The sequence below is a fragment of the Macaca thibetana genome, chromosome 6 (genome assembly GCF_024542745.1).
Source record: "Macaca thibetana thibetana isolate TM-01 chromosome 6, ASM2454274v1, whole genome shotgun sequence".
Classification (NCBI taxonomy): domain Eukaryota; kingdom Metazoa; phylum Chordata; class Mammalia; order Primates; family Cercopithecidae; genus Macaca; species Macaca thibetana.
The window spans coordinates 170,302,913-170,326,401 of record NC_065583.1 but is presented as its reverse complement, the minus strand read 5'-3'; the positions used below and the strand labels follow the sequence as shown (position 1 = coordinate 170,326,401).

Genomic DNA, 23,489 nt, shown 5'->3' with positions numbered 1-23,489 from the left:
TCTCCTTTTTGCTTCTGTTAAATACATTATTTAGCTGTCACATAATCTTTCAGTGAGATGATTCAAATCACCCTATCCCCAGAAAAATCTTAAAGGTCTTCCATCCCCACCTTGGCTCAAGTCACACACCGTTTAGAGGTCTCAGGGTCCCATTGGTTTCCCGGCTCCACCGAATGTCCCATTTGGATAAGCCGCAGGCTCTCCCAGCCCTTGGCGTCCCCAGCTTTGTTGGAAAGGTGAACATAGCAGACTCTGCAGCAGCTGTTGGTCAGCACTTGACCTTATAGGCCCTGATGAAGGCCAGTAGGCTGGACAAGCCCAAGCGAGGGTGATGGTCATGTAACCTCTACAGGCCTTTCAGACCACCCCATGCTGTCACTGTGACCAGAAGATGCTCCAAGACTTCAGAACTGGTTCTTGGTCAGGACTCGACCAGGAAAGACAATCTCAACCTAGGACTCAAGACCCACACGTGGGAGGAGGCGTATGAAGAAAGCAGCCAACGGGCTACCCTGAGAGTCAGGGACCTGGCGTCAAGAAAGGAGGGGGATCTGCCGGCAGCTGCAGGGCCAGCATTGAGGTTAAGGGCAAGGGCAAAGCAGGGCCCCCTCCCCACAATTTGCATTCAGCTCTCCTGTGGACGGGGCATGTGAGCTTTCCCAGAAGCTCAGGCAAGGGAGGGATCCTGGACTGAGGAGTGAGGCCAGTTCCTGTGTTCTTAAGCTCCCGAGGGTGGCGTGGCTGAAGCAGACCAGCGCTCCTCAAGGAGCTGCCAGGGCCCAGCTCCTCCTGCTTCTGCTTAATGAGAATTGCCCGGCGGCATCTTCCCTGTGCTGCCTCATGGGGAAGCATCATCAAGGAGGAGCTGTCAAGTGCCAGGTATGAGAGGCCACTAACCGCAGGGTTGGACAGAATGACCTACTGAAGGGCTCGAGGAAGAAGAAGGCACCCTCACTCAGCGTGCACTTAGGGCAGAATAAGCCTCACCTAAAATCCCTGTGGGACTTTCCCCATAGAGTTCTGTGGAAACTTCCATACATCACCATTAAATTATGTTGCCCACCATTAAATTAAGTTGAGGGAAATGTAAGATGTCTGCTGCAGGAAAAGGAATCTGACATTTCCGGCTTCTGAACCTAGCATGAAAGGCTGATGTGTAATTTGTTTGGTTTTCACAAAAATAATGTTGTGCAATTAACCAGTCTTAGGCGTAAAGCACAGTTTGAGTGAATGATAAATGGAAGGCAGCATTTTCCGTAAGTAAAAGCTTTCAGAAGTGTGCATCTCTGAATCATCCATTTCTTTGCTACTGACTCTTTTCCTTTCTTCTGATGTTGTTATTTTCTTGACATAATTACAGTAAAGATTGGTACATTGCGCCCAATCTTAATTGTATCTCCCTTCAGTCTCATTTATTTCATTATTACCTGCTGTTCCTTTAAATCAGTAAGTCATGGTATTTACAGATTGATAGGTATTCTTAAAAATATTTCAAATTGTTCTAGAAGGTTTCATCCTGAAATGGGGTGAGTAAATTCTTTTATTTATCCCAGAGCTTGCAAACATGTTTTAAGTGTATAATACAGTGACCCTAAAGAAAGGCTGGGGAAAGAATTTGAGTTGGGAGGATAGCAGTGAAAAGAGGGCCACGCGAACAGGTGAAGAGGAGCCTGGCATGTCCTTGGTGCAGGGCCTTGGGTGAGGAAGGCGCTGAGGAACAGGGTGGTGCCCTCACTTTTCTTCGTGGTGCAGACTGCAAACGCCCGTGATTTTGTGACCACCACCCCCTCCCCACACTCTGAGAGCAGCAGGACCGGGAGCCAGACCTTGGTCCGAAGGTCTTCCAAAACCCAGGTATGCTTTGTATTCGTGCTGTTATTTTGCACCAAATTTTTGTTCCAGATTATTCTAAGGGCTTTTTTTTCCCTTTGAGATGGAGTTTCGCTCTTTTTGCCCAGGCTGGAGAGCAATGGCGCGATCTCAGCTCACTGCAACCCCCGCCTCCCGGGTTCAAGTGATTCTCCTGCCTTCTAAGGGCTTTTTTAAAAACACAAACACAAATGTTGAGAATTACATAATTAAGTAGAATTGGGAAAAAGGCCTAGCAAACAAGGTCAGTTGTAAACCCAGACCTCGGTGATGCTTTTGAGCTGTTGAGTGATGTTTTATGCTACAGTTGGCACCTGCTAACCACCCAGAGAAAATTATCTTCCCAATACATGACTGTTGTTGGTCCTGCAGTAGGAATAATGAAACTGCAAAAGACTTACAATCCCATATCAAAAAACAATTCCAAATTCAAGATGACAAGATGTCTCGCAAGTCAAAAGGAACGGGAAATAGCTCCCAGTGCGTTCCGATAGAATCAGAGCACATACGTTGTGGTTTTGTTTGTTCCTGTGTCTGATTCGGTTCTGAAGGTCTTTATCAGAAGTAGCTGATTTCACTGTCTTGTAGTTGAGGGTTCTTGGCCACTGCTGGCTGCACTTCTTCATTAGAGGATCTTGAACAGTTTGTGGAGGTTGGAAAGAAAGAACAAGGAGATGACTTACGGAGCTCAGAGCCAGTAACATGCTGGCAACCAGCAGGCCCGAAAGGGTCCGCAGGGAGGACTGTGTCTGCCTTCTCTGGGCTTCAATGATGGGTGACACCAAGTGCCTCAGGTCACCCTCAGTAGAATTTTAAATGCTTTAATGATGCCTCAAACATAGAGATTCATTTGGACTTAGAGTGCAGCTAATTTCTGCTCCGGGTATTTTAACCTCTTGCAGTCAGCCGCATTCATAGCTCTGCAGGGCCATCTGTGCTGGTCCCTTGGTAAGAAGCTACAATTCAATGGATTACCAATAGCACCCTCATGTATGACTGCAGAGGCACTGTCCCCAGGCTCAGGCACTTTTTAACTATAACTAGCATTTTAGTTTTCTTTTTCTTTTCTTTTTCTTTCTTTTTTTTTTTTTTTTTGAGACAGTCTCACTCTGCCAACCAGACTGGAGTGCAGTGGCACGATCTCAGCTCACTGCAACCTCCGCCTCCTGGGTTCAAGCGATTTTCAAGCCTCAGCCTCCCGAGTCTCTGGGACCACAGGTGTGCGCCACCATGCCGATCTAATTTTTGTATTTTTAGTAGAGATGGGGTTTCACCACATTGGCCAGGTTGGTCTCAAACTTTTGACCTCAGGTGATCTACCGTTCTTGGCCTCCCAAAGTGCTGGGATAACAAGCATGAGCCACCACGCACCATCAGCATTTTCGTTTTCTGAGACCTTTAAAAAAAACAACAAATATTTAGAATTATATAATTAGGCAGAGTTGGGAAATAGAGCTGGAAAACATTTCGTTTTCTTAAACTTTTTCTTAATGGATTGCAGAGCCAAGTGAAGTGGCAGACAGTAATGAGGCTGAGTCTAAATAGGAGTGAATATTTTCATTTCATAACAGAAAACTGGGAGATGAGCAAAAAGTAATTTTCTCCAAGACCCAATCTCAGGATCCAGTGGTTCTCAACCTCAGTTTCCACTCCGCAGTGCCTGGGGGTGGAGGGTGCTGTGCACCTCGTTTCAACAGGAACTCTCGGGGGGGCTCTGGGATGCTTCAGGTGCCCCTCTCTGCACCCCCCAGCAATTCAGACACAGCTGCTCCGTGTCCTGGAGAGGAAAGAGCCCCCCCGGGATGACCCCTCGCTCACTTCCTGCGTGGGAATCGCTGCTGGAAATGGACCCTGACAGTCTGGGCTTCCCGAGGCCAGCTCCAGGGCGCAGCAGAAGAGCTCTTGCCCACCTTAAACCTGCCTCCATGAGGGTGGAACCTGGACTCCTCGCCATTTCCGCATTTCCACGTTTGCTTTTTCCCCCGTGCAAAGCGTTTCCACTTTCTCCTCTCAGTGTATTTGCTCGTTTTGTTCCCCCTCACTACCAGCCTGTCTCCCTCTGCTGTCCAGGGCCCCAGGTGGCCTCCCTCCCCTCACACTCCCCTTGCACCCTCTATACTCCCTTCTTGACCCTCCCTCTTCCTTCCCTCTGCCCCCGCCACTCTCCCAGGGAGGCGTGGAGGGGCTGAGACCTCCCCAATGACTCAGCAGCCAGGGTGGTGCAGCACCCAGCGTCTTCACAGTGGAACTAGCCACTTCTTCCTCTCCCTGTTTCCTCTTCCAAAAACTGGAACCAGGGTCACCTCCCAGTCCTTGTCAGCACCAGGCAGCCATCATGAGGAGCGTGCTGCTCAGCACTCAGGACGTGTGAGCTGCCCACGAGCCGCCTCACACCCCAAAGCCAGGTGTCCTGTTGGACTGTCCCCGACCCATCTGCCTCCTCCCACGGCCTCTCGCCTTCCCCACCTGAGAACATGCCACCTGCAGCTGGCTGTGGCCTGTGGGCCTCCTAGGGGGCTGTGTCCTGTCTCCCAATCTGGGGCTGGACGCTCCCCCAGGTGGGGCTGGGCAGTGTGGCCCCTGGCGGGCAGCAACATGGGGCCTGCCGGACCAGCCCAGCCCCACGCCTAGGAAGCGCTCAGCACCTATTGTAGAATGAGGTTGAGTGGATGTCCTTCAGGCACGGCGAGATCATGAACCATCAGAGAAAGATGAAGGGTATGGAGTGCACCGTAATTGCAGTGTCAGGAAAATGGACATTTTTAGCCACAAAGCCAGGGCCATCAAAGGGCTTTCTGGTGATGCTGACTGCCAACGGCATGTCACTCCAGCCCTGCGTCATGTGTGCCCTACGTCATGTGAATTATCTTTCTCTAAACACCGAATTGATTGGTCAGAGTGTTTTAGTACGTGAGAATAAGCTTTATGGGGTTTTGTTTTTAATCGCGTGCCCTTGAAATGTCATCATACCGTTCGCCGGAAAATACACCAGGCAGGACGTTTGAGAGAGGTTTGTATTTTGAGTCAAGAGGCAGTAAGTGGAGGAGTCTGCTCACTGTTCTGGGACTGGGACTGTCACCCGGCACATGAGGCTTTGCTGTTTATTTTGTTAAGTAACTGAATGTTAAGAGTGTGTCGTTTGAATAACTTCTCTGTAAATACCTTTTATTTCATTGTAGTCCTTCCCTGATTAGAGATTTCTATGCTACTGTGTAAATTCATTCTCTTCCCACAATCTCTCTCATTCTCTCTTCCCCACCCCCCCCCCCCCCCGCCTCACCCCCTGCTCTCTCTCCCTGTCTCCCTCCCTCTCCTCCCCTTTCCTCCTTCCATTCAGTTGTGACTTTTATTCTTGGAGCCTGCATTAGCCTATATTATTATTTGAGAGCTGCTAAAACGAAGTCCCCACAGGCTGGGGGCTTAAACGACAGAAATGCATTCTCTCGGTCTGGAGATGGCAAGTCTGAGATCGAGGTGTGGCAGGGCTGGATCCCGAGGCCTCTGCTTGGCTTGTAGATGTCATCTTCTCCCTGTGTCCTCACAGGGTCTGTCTACTCTACCTGTGTCTGAATTTCCTCTTCCTAGAGGGACAACAGTCCTGTTGGATTAGGCCCCACCCTGATGACCTCATTTTAAGGTAATTATCTCTATAAAGACTCCATTTCCAAATACAGTCTGGTTCTGAGGTGCTGAGGGTTGGGACTTCAGCATAGGAACTTGGGAGGACACAGCTCAGCCCACAGGAAGCCTTGCTTTCCAAGCACGTAGAAGTTTATGTCATTTGTCTTCTTTCCTGCAGCTTTTGCCTCGCAGATGTCCTCCCGTTTGTCTTTGCCTGGGTTCTCTGCCCTGCGGGCCCCACCGCCCCAACTTCTCCACCTGCGCTGCCTGCAGGCCCCCGCGCCCCCCAGACTGTGTTCCTTCCCCCTTTGTTCCTGCAGCATCAACACATCCCTCCTCACAAACTTTAGATTTTGCAGGTTTATCTGTTTTTCTTAGCTGTCCCAGAATTTTTTCTTTCTTCCTTTCTCAGATCACTGTATCGCCTTTATCTCTTATGCCTGACTTTTCCCTCCACCTTCAGGATTCTTCCTGCCTTGTCTGCTGGGCCTCTCTCCTTGCTCTTGTGCAGATCAATGAACAGGGACTCGATCCATCTTCCCTGGCACTTTTCCCATTTCCCTGTGATCCCTGGATAGCACTATTTTTTGTCTCACTTTCCCTTGTCACTGTCTGTATAAATCTCCCCCATCCCTGTTCTCATGCTGCTCCTCTGCACGTGTCCAAGGTTAACAGTGCTCCTTTCTCTCCTTCCTTTCCAGCCACTGCTGTCTTGAAAATGCCCTGCCCTGGCTGAGCGAGCCCCCTGCCCTGTTCCCTCGTTCTGGTTCAGAGCATCACCTCACCACTGCTAACCGCTCAGGGAAGCTGGTCATCCTCCCTGGAGCTGGAGCGGGGGGCGGGGTGGGTGAAGGGATACTCCTGCTGTGTGCACTGGCCTGAGGGCGGAGAAAGAGGGCACCCGGCAAAGTGAGAGTGTGGAGGAGAGGAGTCAGGCAGGCAGTGTAGACACTCAGGCGGGACAACGGACAGGGGCTGACTGGTGAATCCTTATTTCAAACAACTGCCTGGAGTATCAGTGAGACTTGAAGGTGGCTCTCCAGTGAGGAGCTGAGGCTGAAATGATCCTGGGGAATCTTTTCATTCCGTTGGTTTTGATGCTCACGTACCAAGTTGATGCTTTTTCTTCATCACCATTTTCATCATTTTAAACGTTTTACCAAATTTAGATGGAAGATGCTTTCTGAAAGCCTTCAGTTCTACTTCTTATAAGAATTTCACTCATTTGACTTATAGTTACTTATGGAAATGATCATTAGTTGTTAATTTTATTGATCAAACTGTGTGAAACAAGCACCTACCAAGAGTTTGAGGGATACACCAGACCAGTCACAAGGCACATCAGAAAGAAGAGTTATGTTCTGTCATTTGCACTTTACATGCATTCCTATTTGACTCAGAAATAGACAAATTCATTAAAATATCCTCAGTTAACACCACCAGTCTGCCACAAGACTTGAGAAGACGGTAGGATGGCCTTCGTCATGATTCCCACAAAGGCTGACAGACTTGTGCGTGCAGCCAGCCCACCGCCTCTGCATCTCTTCACGTTCTTGTTTGCCCAGCCTCCTGTCTCTTGCCTTCTTGGAATCTTGAACTCTGCAAGAGCAGGGCCGACTTGGTTTCCTCTACCAGCATTGATGGAGGGCAGCAAATCTGTCTGAGCTCTGGCTGCATCTTCTCCATACCATTGTTATCTTCCTGTGTCCAGATGCACAGCTGGGCAGGTAACACTAAGCATCATATCCATGCTCAGGGACCCAGGCCAATCCATTCCAGATGCTTCACTAGTTGAGGGATTTTCCATAAACTTCAGAGATGTCAGAATCCATCAAAATATTATATGGTTGGGTTCTTTATATATGTGTATATAAACATAATCTATATTTTATACATTTATATCTAAATATTTTAATCCATATTTTATATCTATATATTTATATAATCTAAGGCTTATAGATGTAAGCTATGGTGTTAAGCTATATTGTTCAGATTATATATATTTTAAACATATATAATTATGTATGTATATATCCTAGATTATGTGTGTGTGTATATATACATATATACACACTAAGGCTCTTTGTAAAATGAAAATGTATGTTTAAACTAGTTATATAAATTTTTTTATTCAAATAGTATACACTTATATGTTTACATTTCAATTTCAGGATGACACCCCTGACTTTCACAATGTCATAATTTAAATGATCTATAGGGATTTTTTTCTTCCTCTAAGTGCACTTAACCCAAAAAAGCCAATTAAATGGAGAACAATATAAATAGATTTTCTCTGTTGCTGCCAACTTTGATCTGCCCTCATGATGATAACAATTTATTAGAGAAGGAGATCGCTCTAATTTGGTTTGCTTTAACAAATGTTACTCCGTTGGAATCAGGCGCCCCTCCGCGATGAGAGTGAATGCAGAGGACATTCTGTGATAGTGCCGGGCAGGACCCTGCAGTGGTCTATGGCGATCGTAGACCGAGACGACAGTGATGCTGGAGCCGTGGTGTTCACAGCCCAGCGGCCGCTCTGTTGTGTGGACCAGCACTGAACACAGAGCTCCTCTAAAGGATCATGTTTGTTTAGAGAGCGGAACATGGTGTGATGACTTTGACCTCTAAATGCCTGGTGCTCCCCAGAGGGCCTGTGCCTTTGTGCACCTCCAGCTGATCCACGTGTGTCCAGGCCTGCAACTCGCCAATTATATAACGCTGTGATTGCTCTTACTGTTACTATGATCATCTTACAGTGCTTTGGTATTTCATGAAGAGGCCGGGAAAAGCGTGGATTGTGTGGTAGTGCACAGAATTGTAATGGCATATGTTATGTTGTCGAACCTGTAAAACTCTTAAGAATTTTTTTCTGATTATAGAAAATAGTACATGTTAAGGTAGAGAATGAAAAGATTCATGATTCCACCTGTTAGAAATACTGGCTGTTTTTCTGCACCCCTGAACCCACACACATGCACACACACATGTGCACACACACACACTTCCACAGGCACACGTGATTTTTTCAGCAGTGGGTCCATGCTCTTCAGGATAGTCTGAAGTGTACACATCTTTTCTCATAAGGTCCCTGGACATCTTCCTGGTCAACTAAATCTTCAAAAGGCTGCTAAGCCCCCAAGGGTGCAGGGTGCTGTGGACGACTGAGCCAGCCTGACAGTTTAGGAGGCCTCTAGTTCTTCCCTCCCTAAACAACCCACGGGGACTGTCCTGTATGTCATGTTTGCTCCTTGTACCCTAATTACCATAGGGAAATTCCCAGAAGTGGGGTACTGGATCAAAGGGCAGGAACACCCTCCATATTGATTGGATACAGTGCTGCCAAATTGCCCTTCAGAAAGGTTACCCCAGGTTATGGTTCTGTCAGCAGCAGGAGGCTGGAAATCTCCCAGGCTTCTCCAACCCTGATGATTTCACTACTTCCTAATGTCACTGACAAAGCATATCTCATCTTTTTTGCTTACATATTTTGTATCTTATTCAGGTGTAGCATCTTTCATACAGTTGGGTTTTTGTATTTTTTTATGGGGGGATTTAGGGGATGGGTTTTGGCCACTTGACTTTCTCATATTGCCCTTGGTCCATTTTTCATTTGATTGTTATTTATCTTATTATCTTTAGGAATTTTTTTGTCAAGTTGATTCCCAGGCCTCAGCATTTGTTATCTCTTGCAGCATAACCCATTATCCTAAAACTCAGTGTCTTAAAGAAACCAACATCTCTTCTCTCCTAGTTTGTGGAGTTGAGGAATCTGAGTGCTGCCTGCCTGGGTGCCTCTGGCTCTGGGTCTGTCATAGAGCTGCAGGGGAATTGAAGGCCAGGGCTGCTGTCTCATCTGCAGATCTGAATGGGGAGGATTGGCTCCCATGAGCACTTATGTGCTGCAGCAGGATGCACTTCCTGGGTGGTGTTGGCTGAAGGCCTCAGTTCCTTGCCTGTGGGCCTCTCCATGGGGCCGCGTACAGTATGGCAGCTGGCCTCCCTCATAGGGAGCTAGGGAGAGAGAGAGGGCACCCAGGACCAAAGCTGCAGTCTTTTGTGGCTTACTCTTAGAAGTGACTTTCCATCAGTCCGCCATCCTCTGTGCAATAGACAGAAGCTCAGGTCCCTCACACTCAGCGGGAGGAGGTCAAACAGGGAGTGAACACCAGGAATTGGAGATCCTTTTGGGACAGCTTAGGGGCTGCCCGATACAGGAGCATAATATTTGCTGATTCCATCAGTAAGATGTTGTTTTCATTGTATGTTCAAATCAGTTATTGATGTGTATAGAAGCTATCACATTTTTACACATACATAATAAATTCTGGCATACACGTTCACGTCAACCACATTTGTATTGTGACTTTCACTTTGTGTGTCAGGTGTAGGGAGAGGTTAATGATAGCCCACCAGTCCATCCATGCAAGACCCATGGGAGCCCATTCTGTTTCTAGCGGATATTATTAAATATACTTCATCCTGTCAGGTGTGTCATGTCATTCCATGCATATGTGTGTTTCACTGGCCCAGCCGGTGCTGTCTTCTGTACCTTGCTCTGAATCTTAGTTATTCCACCCAGAACTTGGGCTGGTGGGCCAGCTGTGTCACTGTTTGTATGTCTGGCCTACTGCTTTTCACACCTGCATATTTTTCCGAGATGTGAATTGATCACATTTTGCTCATCCACTCCCCTGGGGATGCCAGCAATCTCCCACCTCCCTGTGGTCACAGGAACACGGCTACTCACCTGCAAGCAGAGCTTCTGGGCTTGATGCCCAGCTGTGAGCTCACAAGTGCATGAGCCTCCGTATGTGGATTGTCTCGAGGTATTGCCGGAAACTTCCAGAATGTCTTTGACATTCTGGAAGTGGCCGATCGACACACTTCCCTGCAGACACCTGGCATCATCCTCCTCTCTCAGTTTTGCCCCTTGACAGGACCCTAGAGGCATCTAACTGCTGCTTTCGTTGCGCTTCCCTGATGACTGGGATCTGAACATCACACTGCACACTGGTCAGCCATCCAGGTCTCTTCTTTAGACATCTGTTGATCTTCTTTCCCTTCCCTACATTGTGTCCTGGCTATCTATTTTTTTTCTTCTCAATTTTCAGAAAATTTTTCTTTTTTCCAGGTATTAATATTTTATGCAAGTGTTAGACATCACAAATATTGTCTTCCCAAATTTTCTTTATCTTCTTCTCTTTCTCGTCTTTTATTGGGGAAAAAAAAAACCCTCCCTAATTTTGAAGAAGTTACATTACGATCGAGGCTGTTTGGAAAGACCATTTCCTTACCGTCCCATCACGAGGCCTCCTCCTGAGCCTCCTCCCACTGGCTTTAGAGCTTTTCCTTTCGCATTTTGGATTTCATCCATCTAGAGCCCTTCTCCATGTGAGCTGCCAGGCAGACACCCAGCTTCCTTTCTCTGCAGTAAACACTTTCCTTGACCCCATTGTCTGAGCCACCTGGTCTTTTCCCGCGGCTTTCTGCTGCCATTGTTATCCCATGACAGTCCCATGTAAATACGATTCCCTCTTCTGCTTGGTTCCCCAGTTTTCCTACTCCCGTACAAATACCACACTGCCTTTAAGAATGCAGCCTCCTAGTCCAACAGCCAACAGAGTACGACCCCCTCTGCTCTTCTTTTTCAAAATCATCTTAGCTTTTTATGGACCTTGTAATTTTTCAATTATTTGTCAAGAATTTTACTCTGCACAGTGAACTCTCATTTCCACACAAGAGCATAGCTTGAAATCTCAGCAGTTTAACACAGGAAGACTATGTTCTGGCACAGAGTCTAATACGGGCCAGTGTCTGCTCTCTACCTGGAGCACACAGCCTCCAAATTTACAGCAGCAGTATGTGAGAGCAGGGTGAGGGCATCAGCGCCCGACTGTTTCCACCCAAAACACACACACCTCCTTCTGGGCACCACCCACTGGCCAGAACTGGCCACATGGCCCCCATCTGACTACAAGGGAGGCAGAAATGTAAGGACCCACATGGCTATTTGTGGAGCATTAACGCTGTCTACCAAATCCAGTTCCTCAAAAATAGCTGAGCCTTTAGGATTTTCTATGTAGGCAATTCTAGCATCTACAAATAATGAGGTCAACAGAAAGTCACATCCCAGTGACGCAGAAAAACTCAGTACCATGAGAGCCAGGCAAACAAAGCCAGCACAAAACTTATTTTTGCTGCTTCAAATATGGAGATTGAAGAAGCTTGATTTTTTGTTACCTTTGAATCTTTCCACAAGCCAATGTAAATATCACAATAACAAAGCCAGGAAAATTAATCTGTAAAATTGTTCTTATGCCATTTAAAATATCACAAAATACACTTGGGATTAACTTTTCCATTACTAGGAAAAGGGCAGTTTTAATGACTTACTTCTTAGCTCCCTTTGACTTCTGACTTAGTGCCTTCCACAATAGGCCCTCAAAAAATTATTGGCTGCAGACATAACATATTCCATATGGTCTGTTCAGTAAAATTGAAAGACTTTACTTTGAAAGTCCAGTTTTCTGAAAAAGTTTACCTTCTAAAAAATATTTATTGGGAAGCTGAGATCAGAATTTGAATGCTGGCAGAAGCTTTAAGCCTATAGGGCTAAAATGATGTTGCCTGTGCACGTGGCGTGTAGTGGTACAGCCTGAGGGCTGGCACACCACAGTCTGTGCCTGCATGTGGATCTTCCATCCAGCATGGAGCACCTGTGCTTAGGAGGTTAACAACAAGGAGTACATGCATGGCATGGGAGGGGGGCATGCTATAGCCGGAGAAGGTTGGGAAGTCCTGTCTTAGGAGGCGTTACTGAAAAATTCCCAGAGCCAGCAAGGTGCTGATATTTCCTGCCAATGCTCAGACATCACAGGGCTCCAACTCCAGTTCCAGGATGAGGCTTGGGTTCGTGAGGCACTGCCTCTTCCTGCCTCTACTTCCGCGGAGAAGTTACTTGCTCCTTCATTCTTCACTCCATCATTTGAAAAATCACAAGTGCATCTCCCTCCTGGGTGAGAATTGGATGACATAACATGTGAAATACTGTGTGGGACACATTTTGGAAAATGACAACATGCATACCATCCTTTCTTTAGAATTCTAACTGTGGCACGCAGGGGCCTTCAGACTGGTCGTGAGAACCCCACAGGCTTCGTCATTCATTCCTAATGTAAATAAGCTTGAGCGCCAGACAGGGGCAATGAGCACTTGAGTACTGGGATAATGCATGGTGGGGCATCACCTGGAGGTTCCATTGTCACACGTGGTGAGAAGGGGCTGTGAGCACAGTCTCCAGAACCCAACTGGAGTCCCACCAGGTCACATCCCACCTCCAGCGCCTGCCAGCTGCATGGCACTGTGCAATTTACATCTGAACCTCCGTGCCTCTGTCATGAGGAGAGGCTGGAGCAGTCTTTCCCCGATGAGGACTGAGCGTGTGTGCATGTGAAGTGCTTGAGGCAGTGACTGGCACAGCTTTCCCCACATTCTATCATAAAGTAAACAGTGTTTGAAGATTTCAAGTGACGCTTGTAAAAATCACTGATTGAATTATTTTATTTAGCTATTATGATTCTTAATCAAAAAGCCAAGATTGTATTGCAATGCCCTTATACAAATAAAAGAATTAAAATCAGAACATCTCCCAAAGTCATGACCTAAAAGTAATAATAGCCATCCTAGTTGCTTATAGAAAATCTCTTGTTAATTTTATTAGGTCAATCAAAAGCAGTCCCTTAGTTTTCTAAGCTTTTCAGCCAGAGACTAGGAATCTGAATTTAGAATCAACTTCCTTTCTTGATTACATTCTTAGGACTCTTTTATGATAATGAAACGCAGCATTGTCTGCAGAGATCCCCAACTTGCTTTGTCTACACTGACTAAGCCATTTTATGTCATGTCTTTGTCCCCTGTTTCCTTGCAAACATAAAGTGTGTTCTGGGTTTCATTTACACTGGAACCATCACCTGTATAACACCAGCCAATCTGCAAAGGTGGAATGATATTGTGTAGCCCTGAAATGGCTTCAGTCCATTCCTTTTATCCAGTATTTGTAGGACACTGCTGGGTGGAGTCTCACGGAGAGCTCTTAGTTTAACAAGAAACCAGTGTGAGCCGAGGGCAGGGGTAGGAAGGCAGGGCCAATGACAGGAAAGTGTGAGCGTGGTGGGTAGGGGGTGATGCTGGAGGAGGCAGGGGCATTGTAAAGGGAGCATTAGACTTTGGCCTTGAAGTCAAAGCTCTGTCAGGTGCTGGAAGGGAACTGGCCCTCCAGCCTGCAGTGGAGAGGACCCCGCCCACAAGACAAGCCCCGTCCCTGTGGAGCAAGCTGGAGAACCAGCTCTGGCACAGAAATGCACAGGCTCTCCAGGGACTGGACCCTGCTAATAGGTGCTGGATTTCACCCCAAGACCTGTCAGAAAGAATGCTTTATGAAATACACTTATTTTTAAAAGTACATCAGGATAACTTGTGTTAAGTTCATTGCACCCATTGAAATGGCTCAAAACAGTTTTTGGACTTCAAAATCAGGGTGGGGTATGCCTGTGTAGTCATGGATGAGTATCTGGAAAGCTCAGGGAGCCAGTGGCACTGGGGCTTCCTTCTTCCCAGCAGGCAGGGCCTGAGCAGGGAGGTGGGGGGTCCCGATGTTTGTGCAGAGGAGACGCCTCCGCTGCTTCCGCTGCCTCTGCAGCCTGCACCTCAGTAGCACCTCAGGAGCAGCCAAGGCACAAAGCAGTCAAAGCGGTGCCCTCGGGGCAAAGGCACCAAGCACGGTTCCAGCTTATTATGAGGTGTTTGGTTATGAAAAGTTTTTCAGTACTTAAAGGTCTAATTTTCCCACGGGGGAAAACATCCCATTTTAAGAATGTATTTGGGGTTTGCCCTCTGGGTCACGGAGCTACTGGGTCAGTGTTGCTGCAGGAAGCAGCTTTGCTAGGGCTGTGCTGTCCTGACTCAATGAGACAATGACCTCGTAAAACTGAAACATCTGGGGGGCCGGTTAAAGAGCCACATGCGGCACCCCTCAGGGGTACACTATTTTACCTGCTCCTAAGCTTACCATATAATATTTGTGAACTGCTGCAAAAAGCAAAGCACACTCTGCGAATACATGGCAGGTTTGGGACAGTACCTTTTGGTTCCTTTCATTGCTTGGAGTGACCTTTGGTCATATCACATGAGAGATGCCCACTCGCTAATTAATGGGTTTCCTCACAGGAAAATGTAGTTGAGATTTATAAAAACAAACTGCGTTGTCTTCACTGGACACTGGACACTAGCTGCCACCAATAATGATTTGCCATTCACAAGGACAGGAGTGGCCCCCTCTTGGCATAGAGAGAGTGGAAACATCCCCTTCCCCTTGGAAACCAGATCCCAACTCCAGGGATCCCGAAATTCCCACCTTCACCCCATCCTCCCCAGGATGGCTCACATGGGAGCCCACAGACCACCAGCCCACATCAGTGCTGGAGGCCCACGGTCACATGAGGGTGCCCTGGGGAGGGATGGGGGCAGTAAGTAGGACCCTCTACACACCCCCATGCCTACACCAGTGCCCACCACCCTTAGGGCCAGTGATCACCGTGACACTGTCTCAAACAGCCCACCTTGTGTGCTTCTCCATCCTGACCTCCACGTGCCCCCCAGACCTCACTGGGCCTCACAAACTGACCTTGGGCCTGGCCATGACCTCATCCCAGTCACCCTGCCACCATTGCAGACCAAGTCACCATTTTAGTCATGACAAAGATTCTTGGTGAATTGTGCCTGGAGCACAACCCCTTGCACTGAAGTTCAGCCTGCTGAGGACAGGTGCTCCTGGAGGTCAGTCTGCTGAGGACAGGTGCGCCCGGAGGTCAGCCTGCTGAGGACAGGTGCGCCCGGAGGTCAGTCTGCTGAGGACAGGTGCGCCCGGAGGTCAGTCTGCTGAGGACAGGTGCGCCCGGAGGTCAGTCTGCTGAGGACAGGTGCTCCTGGAGGTCAGTCTGCTGAGGACAGGTGCGCCCGGAGGTCAGCCTGCTGAGGACAGGTGCTCCTGGAGGTCAGCCTGCTGAGGACAGGTGCGCCCGGAGGTCAGCCTGCTGAGGACAGGTGCTCCTGGAGGTCAGCCTGCTGAGGACAGGTGCTCCCGAAGTCCCTACAACCACCACCCCAACCTCCAAAACCCAAGAGGCTTTACCTGGGCTTTTGGTGACATTCCAGACTTTAAGGAAATGGTTGACTGGAAGTCAGTGGGGCTTTGTTCAAAATAAAGAGGTTAAAAGAGAGACCATTTAGGCAGAAAGTTGATGAGCTAGATCTTACAACGTGCACATGGAGACAGCAGCTGCTGGCCTGGTGCCAGTGTCCAGCAGGACGTGGGTGTGTGGAACTGGCATTTGGGTGGCACAGAGAGGCTGCAGGTGGGGATTTCAAGAGTTTCCCCATGTGGCACCTGTAAGCCAAAGACCAAGTGGACTGTTGACCAAATCTGGGTGGTTCTTTGGAAACAAATTGTATATGCAAGGCTGTTCCAGGAGGTTTCATCCATATCCCATATCGCACGAGTTGCAGCTTCACTCAATGCCTCAAGAAGGCAAGCCAGACAAAAGACAGACCTGGTGTCTCCCCGGAACCCATCCTCCTGGAACAAAGTCAAATACCTCCTTGGCAGGTATTGGGGATCTCTAGGAGCATAAATTAAATCTCATTATCTTTATAAGCACAATTCCTTCTTTTAAAAATCAGAAAAGTATCACAGTAGGTGAAGTAAATAATCCATGTAGAAGTCTTGTTATTGCTGTGTTTTATTGCAAAAACAGACTATTTGAAAAAGTAACCTATCTTTTATAGAATTTGTGCCCAAATCATAATATTTTCACACTGAAATTTTCCCTGAAAATATATCTGAAGACTTCCAGTGGTTCCAAAATCTCATTTACTTTATTTATTTGACGTTGCTGAATTTTCTTCTGCATTGTGAAACTCCAGTGCTGAGCATGCTGTGTGACGTGAGCTTTCTCTGTCATTGTAAGTAACATGGCTTGGAAAGAGAGTGCAGCTGTGAACTACCACCGTCAAGCCTCCCTGAAGGCATCTCAGTAGCGAAAGCACTAGGTGCCATTTACCTGGGTTGCCTGTGAAAATCATGCGTTCCTTCTTGATGCAATTTTTCTAGAACAACTAAGTTTGGACTCTTTGGTCCAAGTTGTGAAGTTCCTGCTAGCAGGGGCAGATAGTGAATGGTGGCTGCCTCTGTTTTGACAAATTCATTCCCAGGCTCTGATTCCTGTCACATTTCCTAGTGACATTCTTGGTCTCCTTCATTTTTTTGGACTTTTCCCTTCAACAGCATTGCCGTACCTACTATCTGTGCTGAGAGAACTGTTCCACAGCAAGGGTGGGCCAGAGCAGTTGTGAAATGAAGTGTCCTGATCACCCAATGGCAGGGGTGATCAAAGCCACAGCAGACCACAGGCAAGGGCTTAGGGTGGCAGGTGGATGATCTCCTGCGCACGTGGGAGAGTGGTCCTAGGAAGTGCAGATGCATTCTGTGGGGAAACAGGCAAAAGGCAGGAGATGTGGTGAGTGGGTGCCCATCGGTGCATCTGATCTCCCTGGCACCCCTCCACTCCACTCTGCTTCCCTCCTGCTCAAGGGCTTCACCCCTCCACTCCACTCTGCTTCCCTCCTGCTCAAGGGCTTCACCCCTCCACTCCACTCTGCTTCCCTCCTGCTCAAGGGCTTCATCCTTCCTGGGAATGAGGAAGGCCAGGCCTCATGACAGAGCTGCCTGCCCTGGGGGCGTCCCTTCTGTCGTGTGCAGCATCAGGAATGCGCTGGATCCCCAGTGCCCCATCCTGAAATCAGGGAGGAGTGGCAGGATGGAGGCAGCCGTGGGCATCTAGGGACCCACAGGACGGGAGGCCACAGAGCTGAGTGAGCAGAGTCCCAACCGCTGGAACAGGAGGGCAAAAGTGAGAATTAAGCCACAGAGAATGGGTGGGCTGAGACAGCGATGGGGCCCTGGATTCTCTTGCTGTTCAATATGTGTTCCAAGAAGAGGGAAAAACACGGGACGCTGAGGAAGACCAACTGTGCAGAGAAAAGAGCTGGCCAGATTCTGACCTAAGAGGTCAGGTTGGGTAGGAGAACACCACTGTTTCTTGCAAGTCACTCATTGAGCATAGGAGCAGACAGAGCTGACTTCAACTAGGGGCAACTTCAGTAAGAAAGCGGGGGTCTCTGGGGCTAGTCAGGGAAACATGTGCCTTAATGGAGCCAAGTCCGAGGAGTAAAGTGTTGAAGTAAATGAAGAGGTGCTGATGTCTCTATCCTCCGGTGAGTCTGTCCATTGTAACAAGGGCAGGGGCTATGCTTGTTAAGACTTTTCCAGAATCCTCTGTGAAGACAGCTGGAATGATCTCACAAGGAGAAAATACAGACCGGGGTCTGCTTTGTGCTGAGTAAGTGTTTCAGCCGGGAGAGTGCAGTGCAGCCTCCTGGGTGCAGCCTTCCTTTTGAATTCTGGGCCTGGCCAAAATGACAAACACAGACTGCCCCCATCATCTCGGAACAGAGACTCACCGGGGAGGTCACCCGCCCTGTTCACCACGTCAGGCAGGGAGTGTGTGCCGAGGCCCTCACATGTGCTGCACAGACCAGAATCTACGTAGTGAAGGTAGACTCAGGGCCCTGATCATCTCGGGGCTTACATAAACCGTGTGGCAAATGACAGGATGGCTGGCCAGGAGCTCCCTGTTGAGATGATGGTGAGAGAGACACAGGGAAGCGGTGACCAAGGAGCGTCCCATGCCAGGGGGCATAGCCAGGCAGGTCACTTTTTTTGTTTTTTGAGTGAATGATCAGTACTTATTTGCCTTCTCTTAAATCTGTGACCCTTCCCCAGGTGTCCGAGAGCTGGCCTGGCCTTGGGGTTCAGAGTATGGCCTCCAAAGCCAGGAATTCCTGCACTGGGATCCTGGCCTTGGCCACTTCCTAGCTGAGTGACTCCAAGCACCTTATTGATCTGTGTGTCTCCGTTTTCTCTTCTGTAAAATAGGGCTGATAACAGCAGAGCCCACTGGTGGAGTGTCTTGGCATGGTTTAGTGAGAGTGTTTGCCCCATCCTGAGAACAGGGCCTGGCTCAGAAAGCCTTGATACAGCCACTACGATGCCATTAATGAGCATATCTGTCACTTACCTGTCTTAAAGTGCACATTAATGAAACCCACTGGGATCCAGCTGCCTATGCAAAAGTATAAGTATTAGTGGGATCTCCAAAAAATAACCTTGAGAGAATGATCTCGTATCATGACATTTTTAGCAAAAAGTTCCTTTTTCTGCGCTTGCTTCCACCAAGAAAGTACCATCTGTTTCAAAACAGATTCAGCAATTGCTAGAACTTTCTTTAAAATGTAGAGGCAAGCGCTGCCTCTGTTTTGTAAGCATCTATGAACTGTGCCTTTGGTGCTGCTGGAGCTGGAGGATTTTGTATGATATTAAGTAGAGTGGCTTCGCTTTAATTCCTGATGCATATCACCAAAGTGTACACAAAACTGATGCTGGCTTTGTCATCCTGAGAGGTTTCACCGTTTGAAGAAACAGTTTCTGAGTGCCAGCATTACCTAATACCCCGTTTGAGGTCTGTGGGGTGGCAAGTATTTCATAAACCTCTGGGGTTACAGGTTGCTCTCTTTGAACTTGTTCATGGCTAAGCTACACTTTTTTAAAGAACCAGATTTTTCTTAATGTGCAAAGAGTGCTAAAAAATAAGGTCAAAAAGAGTTTTTAAAGTTTTGATATTATTCTAAATAAAATAACCATCACACATCTCAGATGACTGTTTTCCAAGAGTTGGCCCGGAGCATGCTTCTCGGGCCATTTCACCTGTGCACGCTTCGTTGCAGCTGCACCCGCCCTAATCCCCCTTTCCTAGATTTCTTGCTTCTCTTCTTGACTGTCCCCAGCCAAACACACCCATCCTCCCAGGACCCCACAGCCTGCTCCTAAGACAGTGTCTCTCTGCAGGCCTGGCCCCGGGTCACTTGCCATAGTGGCTCACCACCTCCATCCCATCTTGCCTTGCATGCCAATGCTCATTATCCCCATGCAGGAGGTGTGGGCAGGTAGTGACACAGGTGCAGCGACTAGGTGCAGGGAGGGTGACCTGCTCATGGGCCTGTAGCTGGAGAGCAGAGAGGAGGCCCGCTCCCCTCCCCACACACCTCTCCCTGTGGAACCTCATCATTTAGGTTCCCTGGTGTGAGCTCCCACCATTATACCCAGCAGCCTCCTGCCTGGATTTCTGTGCACACCTCAAAGCCAGCCAACCCGAACAGAACTCAGTATCTTGTCCTGCAGAAGCCTGGAGTGGCTCAGGCCTCCCACTGATCCTTCCCCCAGCCCTGCCCACGTGGCCTTAGTTGGACTCACTGAGTGGCCTCTGCCAGGCCCTTGCCATCTTCTCTGGACCATGACAATAACCTAACTGGACAAGACCCCAAAACTGATGGCCACACCACCTCCCAAATGGCCCACCCACAAGGAAAACCTGGTCCAATGTGCTCCCACCTGCAGAATGGGCGCGAGTGCTGAGGCACGGGTGAAAGGCCACTCTGTCAGCTTTACGTCTGCCATGGGCAGAGTTGTGTCCTCCCCGAAATAGTTGAAGTCCTACCCCCTGTGGCTGTAAGTGTGACCTTATTTGAAAATAGGGCCTTTGCAGAAGTCATCGAGTTGAGACAAGGTCTTGCTGGGTTAAGGTGGTCCCTAATCCAATGACTGGTGTCCTTGTAGGAAGAGGGAGATTTGGATACAGAGACAGATTCACAAAGAACGCCGTATGGCAACGGAGGCAGAGATTAGAGTGCTGTGCCCGCAAGCTGAGGCACACGAGGGTGCTGGCAGCCCCCGAGTGCTGGAACGGCGTCCTGGAGCAGACCCTTCCCCAGGCCCACATCTCCATGTCAGACTTCTGGCCACCTGAACTGTGAAAGCACATTTCTGTGGTTTCAAGCCCCCAGTTGGGGTGCTCTGTTCCAGCAGGCCCAGGAAACTAGGGCACCTCCCATCCCTGCCTTCCCCACCTCCACCCCACAGCAAGCCCTGACTCCCAGAAGCCTCAGGATGCTCACTGACCCACCCTCACACGGCGTCTGCTCCTGCTGCCCCCTCTCCTGCTTTCTGGTTGGATCACTGCCACTTGTCTTTTGCGTTCAGCTCCTGAACCACCTTCCCCTGGAAGTCTCCTCCACCCGTCCGGGCCCCCAGCCCCCTTCGGTGCCCCCTCCTGCACCCCCACAGTCCACTCTAGACCACGGCTTCTCCACAGGGCTATTCAGCCCCCTAGGGAGTGCTTGGCAATAGGCAGATACGTTTTTGGTTGCCACCACTCGGAAGAGGGGTACTAATGGCATCCAGAGAATGGAGGCCAGCCTGAACAGCCTCAGTGCACATGGCTGGGAACAACCCAGGGAGGCTGCTGAACACCCTCGGGGCACATGGCCAGGAATGACCCAGGGAGGCTGCTGAACACCCTTAGTCCACAGGAGCCTCCAAGCCGGGAATGATCCAGCTCCAGCGTCAGCAAGGCCCAAGCAGAGGCACTCTCATCTAGAGGACACCTGCTCCTGCAGGCATTCCAGATGTTTTCATCTTGTCTCCCAGCTCCAAGTGGGAAAAGTGCACATCCATGGTTGTGCACCACCCACCACGCCAGCAGGGCCTCCCTGCTGCGAGTCCAACACTCTCTGATCAGACCAATGCTCTTGTCAGCACCCAAAGAAGAAAAGACGTGCTTACCATGTTCTGTACACTCTCTTCCACATCTTGATGGGCTCAAACTCGCCTTTAAAAATGAGAGCCCTGGCCGGGCGCGGTGGCTCATGCCTGTAATCCCAGCACTTTGGGAGGCCACAGTGGGTGGATCACTCAAGGTCAGGAGTTCAAGACCCACCTGGCCAACATGGTGAAACCCTGTCTCTACTAAAAATACAAAAACAATTAGCTGGGCGTGGTAGTGCAGGCCTGTAATCCCAGCTACTTGGGAGGCTGAGGCAGGAGAATCACTTGAACCTGGGAGGCAGAGGTTACAGTGAGCTGAGATCATGCCACTGCACTCCAGCCTGGGTAACAGAGTGAGACTCCATCTAAAAAAAAAAAAAAAAAAAAGAATGAGAAGCCCACAGATGTGATGCTCGGAAGGTGCGTTTGGAGTGAAGGATTGTGTTCTCTGCATGTCAGCAGGGTGCAGCCAGCCTTCTTCCTGAGAACACCGCATCACCTGCTGGGACTCTGCTCGCCTCTCCTGGACATGCACAGCCCTTCCATCCCCAGTCCCAGGCCTGGAAACATTCTCGCTAGAGAGAGAATTTTACTATAATGGGAATGGGTTTCACAGTGCATTTTTTTCTGCAGAAACTACTTATCTCTATCAAGGTGGGAGCAGGGCCATGGAGGAGAGTGGTCTCTTCCACTTAAAGCCGCGTCAAGGACTGGTCCCCTTGTGGCTGGTCCCTGTGTGGTTGGTCCACGTAGCCATGTGGCCCCTCGTGCCCCACCACCCAATGCACTGTCCTCTGTGGCCTCAGATCTGGTGGGATGTTCTAGTCATCTACTTTGTGAAGCCACTTCTCTGGTCGCCTGTATGTGTTTGGCTTGGGCATGAGTCAGCAGGTCTCTGAGGCAAACAGTGCGTTCTCAAAGTGTAACCGAAAGATCACGTTTATGGCTTCTGAGGTGACTATTTTGAGTTGACACTTTCCAGAAACCACCCAACAAATTTTTTAGCTACCAGATCTAGGAACTAAATCACAACTAGTCATGGGGGGTGTGTATGAATGAGTCTGCTATTGGTGTCTGAACAATGAAAGGAACCCGAAGCCACATTGGGCACAAACTTTGAGTGAAACCCAACGGGGATCGCAGAAGCCTGAGCACCCCATGTTGGCGTCAGAGGGGCGGTGAGCGGGGAGGGCTGGTCTGCATACTCCAAGGCCTGGTTTCCTGGAGGGAGTCGCCAGCCCATGTGGCTGCCTCCAGCCCTTTCCCTGATGATTCTGGGGCCCTCCACAGGCCCTGGCCCTGAGGCTACCTGTCTTTGGTCTCGCCCCTCGTGGTGCCCTCAGGCCACTCTTCTGTGGTGCCTCTGCCTTCAGTCTCAGGAGTCCTTGATTTGAACCCAGCTCTTCTATAGCCCTTGGCAAGTTGGTTAATGGAAGCCCAGTTTCCTATTCATTGCAAAGGTTGCCCAGGTCAACATTTAATGAGATGGGATGTGAAAACAGCCACGCAACAGCCCCACATCAGAGTCGGGCTGAGCATGGAGCAGTCGCCGCGGCATTTGTGGGCGGTGTGGGGACTCAGTAGTCTCTGAGGTTGCACTTCAGACAGAACCTCGGCATGACCTCATTGGCGGCTCATCGTTTCCGACAGCATGTTCCCACCCTGTCATTTTCCCCTCCCCTGTCTCTGCTCTCCCAGCCCTCTCTGCTTGTCCCCTCTGGGTGGTGCTGGGTAGGGTTCTGGCAGATTCGGAGCCCACCAGGCTGAAGCTTTCCCTGTGCAAAGGGACTGCCCATCAAACTGGCTCATGTGGCCTGGGGCTCCCTCCACTCAGCTGAGAGCCTTCCCGCAGGTTACTGTGGACTCTAGTCAGCAGCCATTCCACAGCAGGGAGGCTCACATCGGTCCCTGCAGGGAGGCTCACATATGGTCCCCACCATAGCCACCTGCATGTGCACACATGAACACACATGCTCACATGTGACATAATACGTGTGTATAAGTACCCACAAACACACAAATGAGCACACGTGCATGCATACGCAAATGCACATGTATGTACATGCACTACTCATGTGCACATGCTCACATAGGCACACATGTGCGTACATACACGCACATACACCCAGACTCACAATAAGGGCTATAGTCACCTTCTCCGGATCCTTCTGTTTCCTGTCTCATCGGACCAGATCCAGCTGAAGTCCCCTGCTTGTCAGTGGCT

The 23,489-nt window shown here is 49.2% G+C and overlaps 1 protein-coding gene and 1 long non-coding RNA gene across 3 annotated transcripts in view; both read left to right on the top strand.

The window, feature by feature from the left end:
* Positions 1 to 23,489, top strand: part of UBE2QL1 (ubiquitin conjugating enzyme E2 Q family like 1) — a 45,145-nt gene that overhangs the window by 13,972 nt on the left and 7,684 nt on the right. The window lies entirely within an intron of this gene.
* Positions 7,647 to 21,655, top strand: LOC126956065 (uncharacterized). Of its 2 annotated transcripts, XR_007726230.1 has the most exons (3): positions 7,647 to 15,312; positions 15,375 to 15,572; positions 15,635 to 21,655. It is a non-coding gene; the product is annotated as an uncharacterized LOC126956065 (long non-coding RNA). The 2 variants fall into 2 exon arrangements; XR_007726231.1 differs by having other exon boundaries at positions 7,647 to 15,572.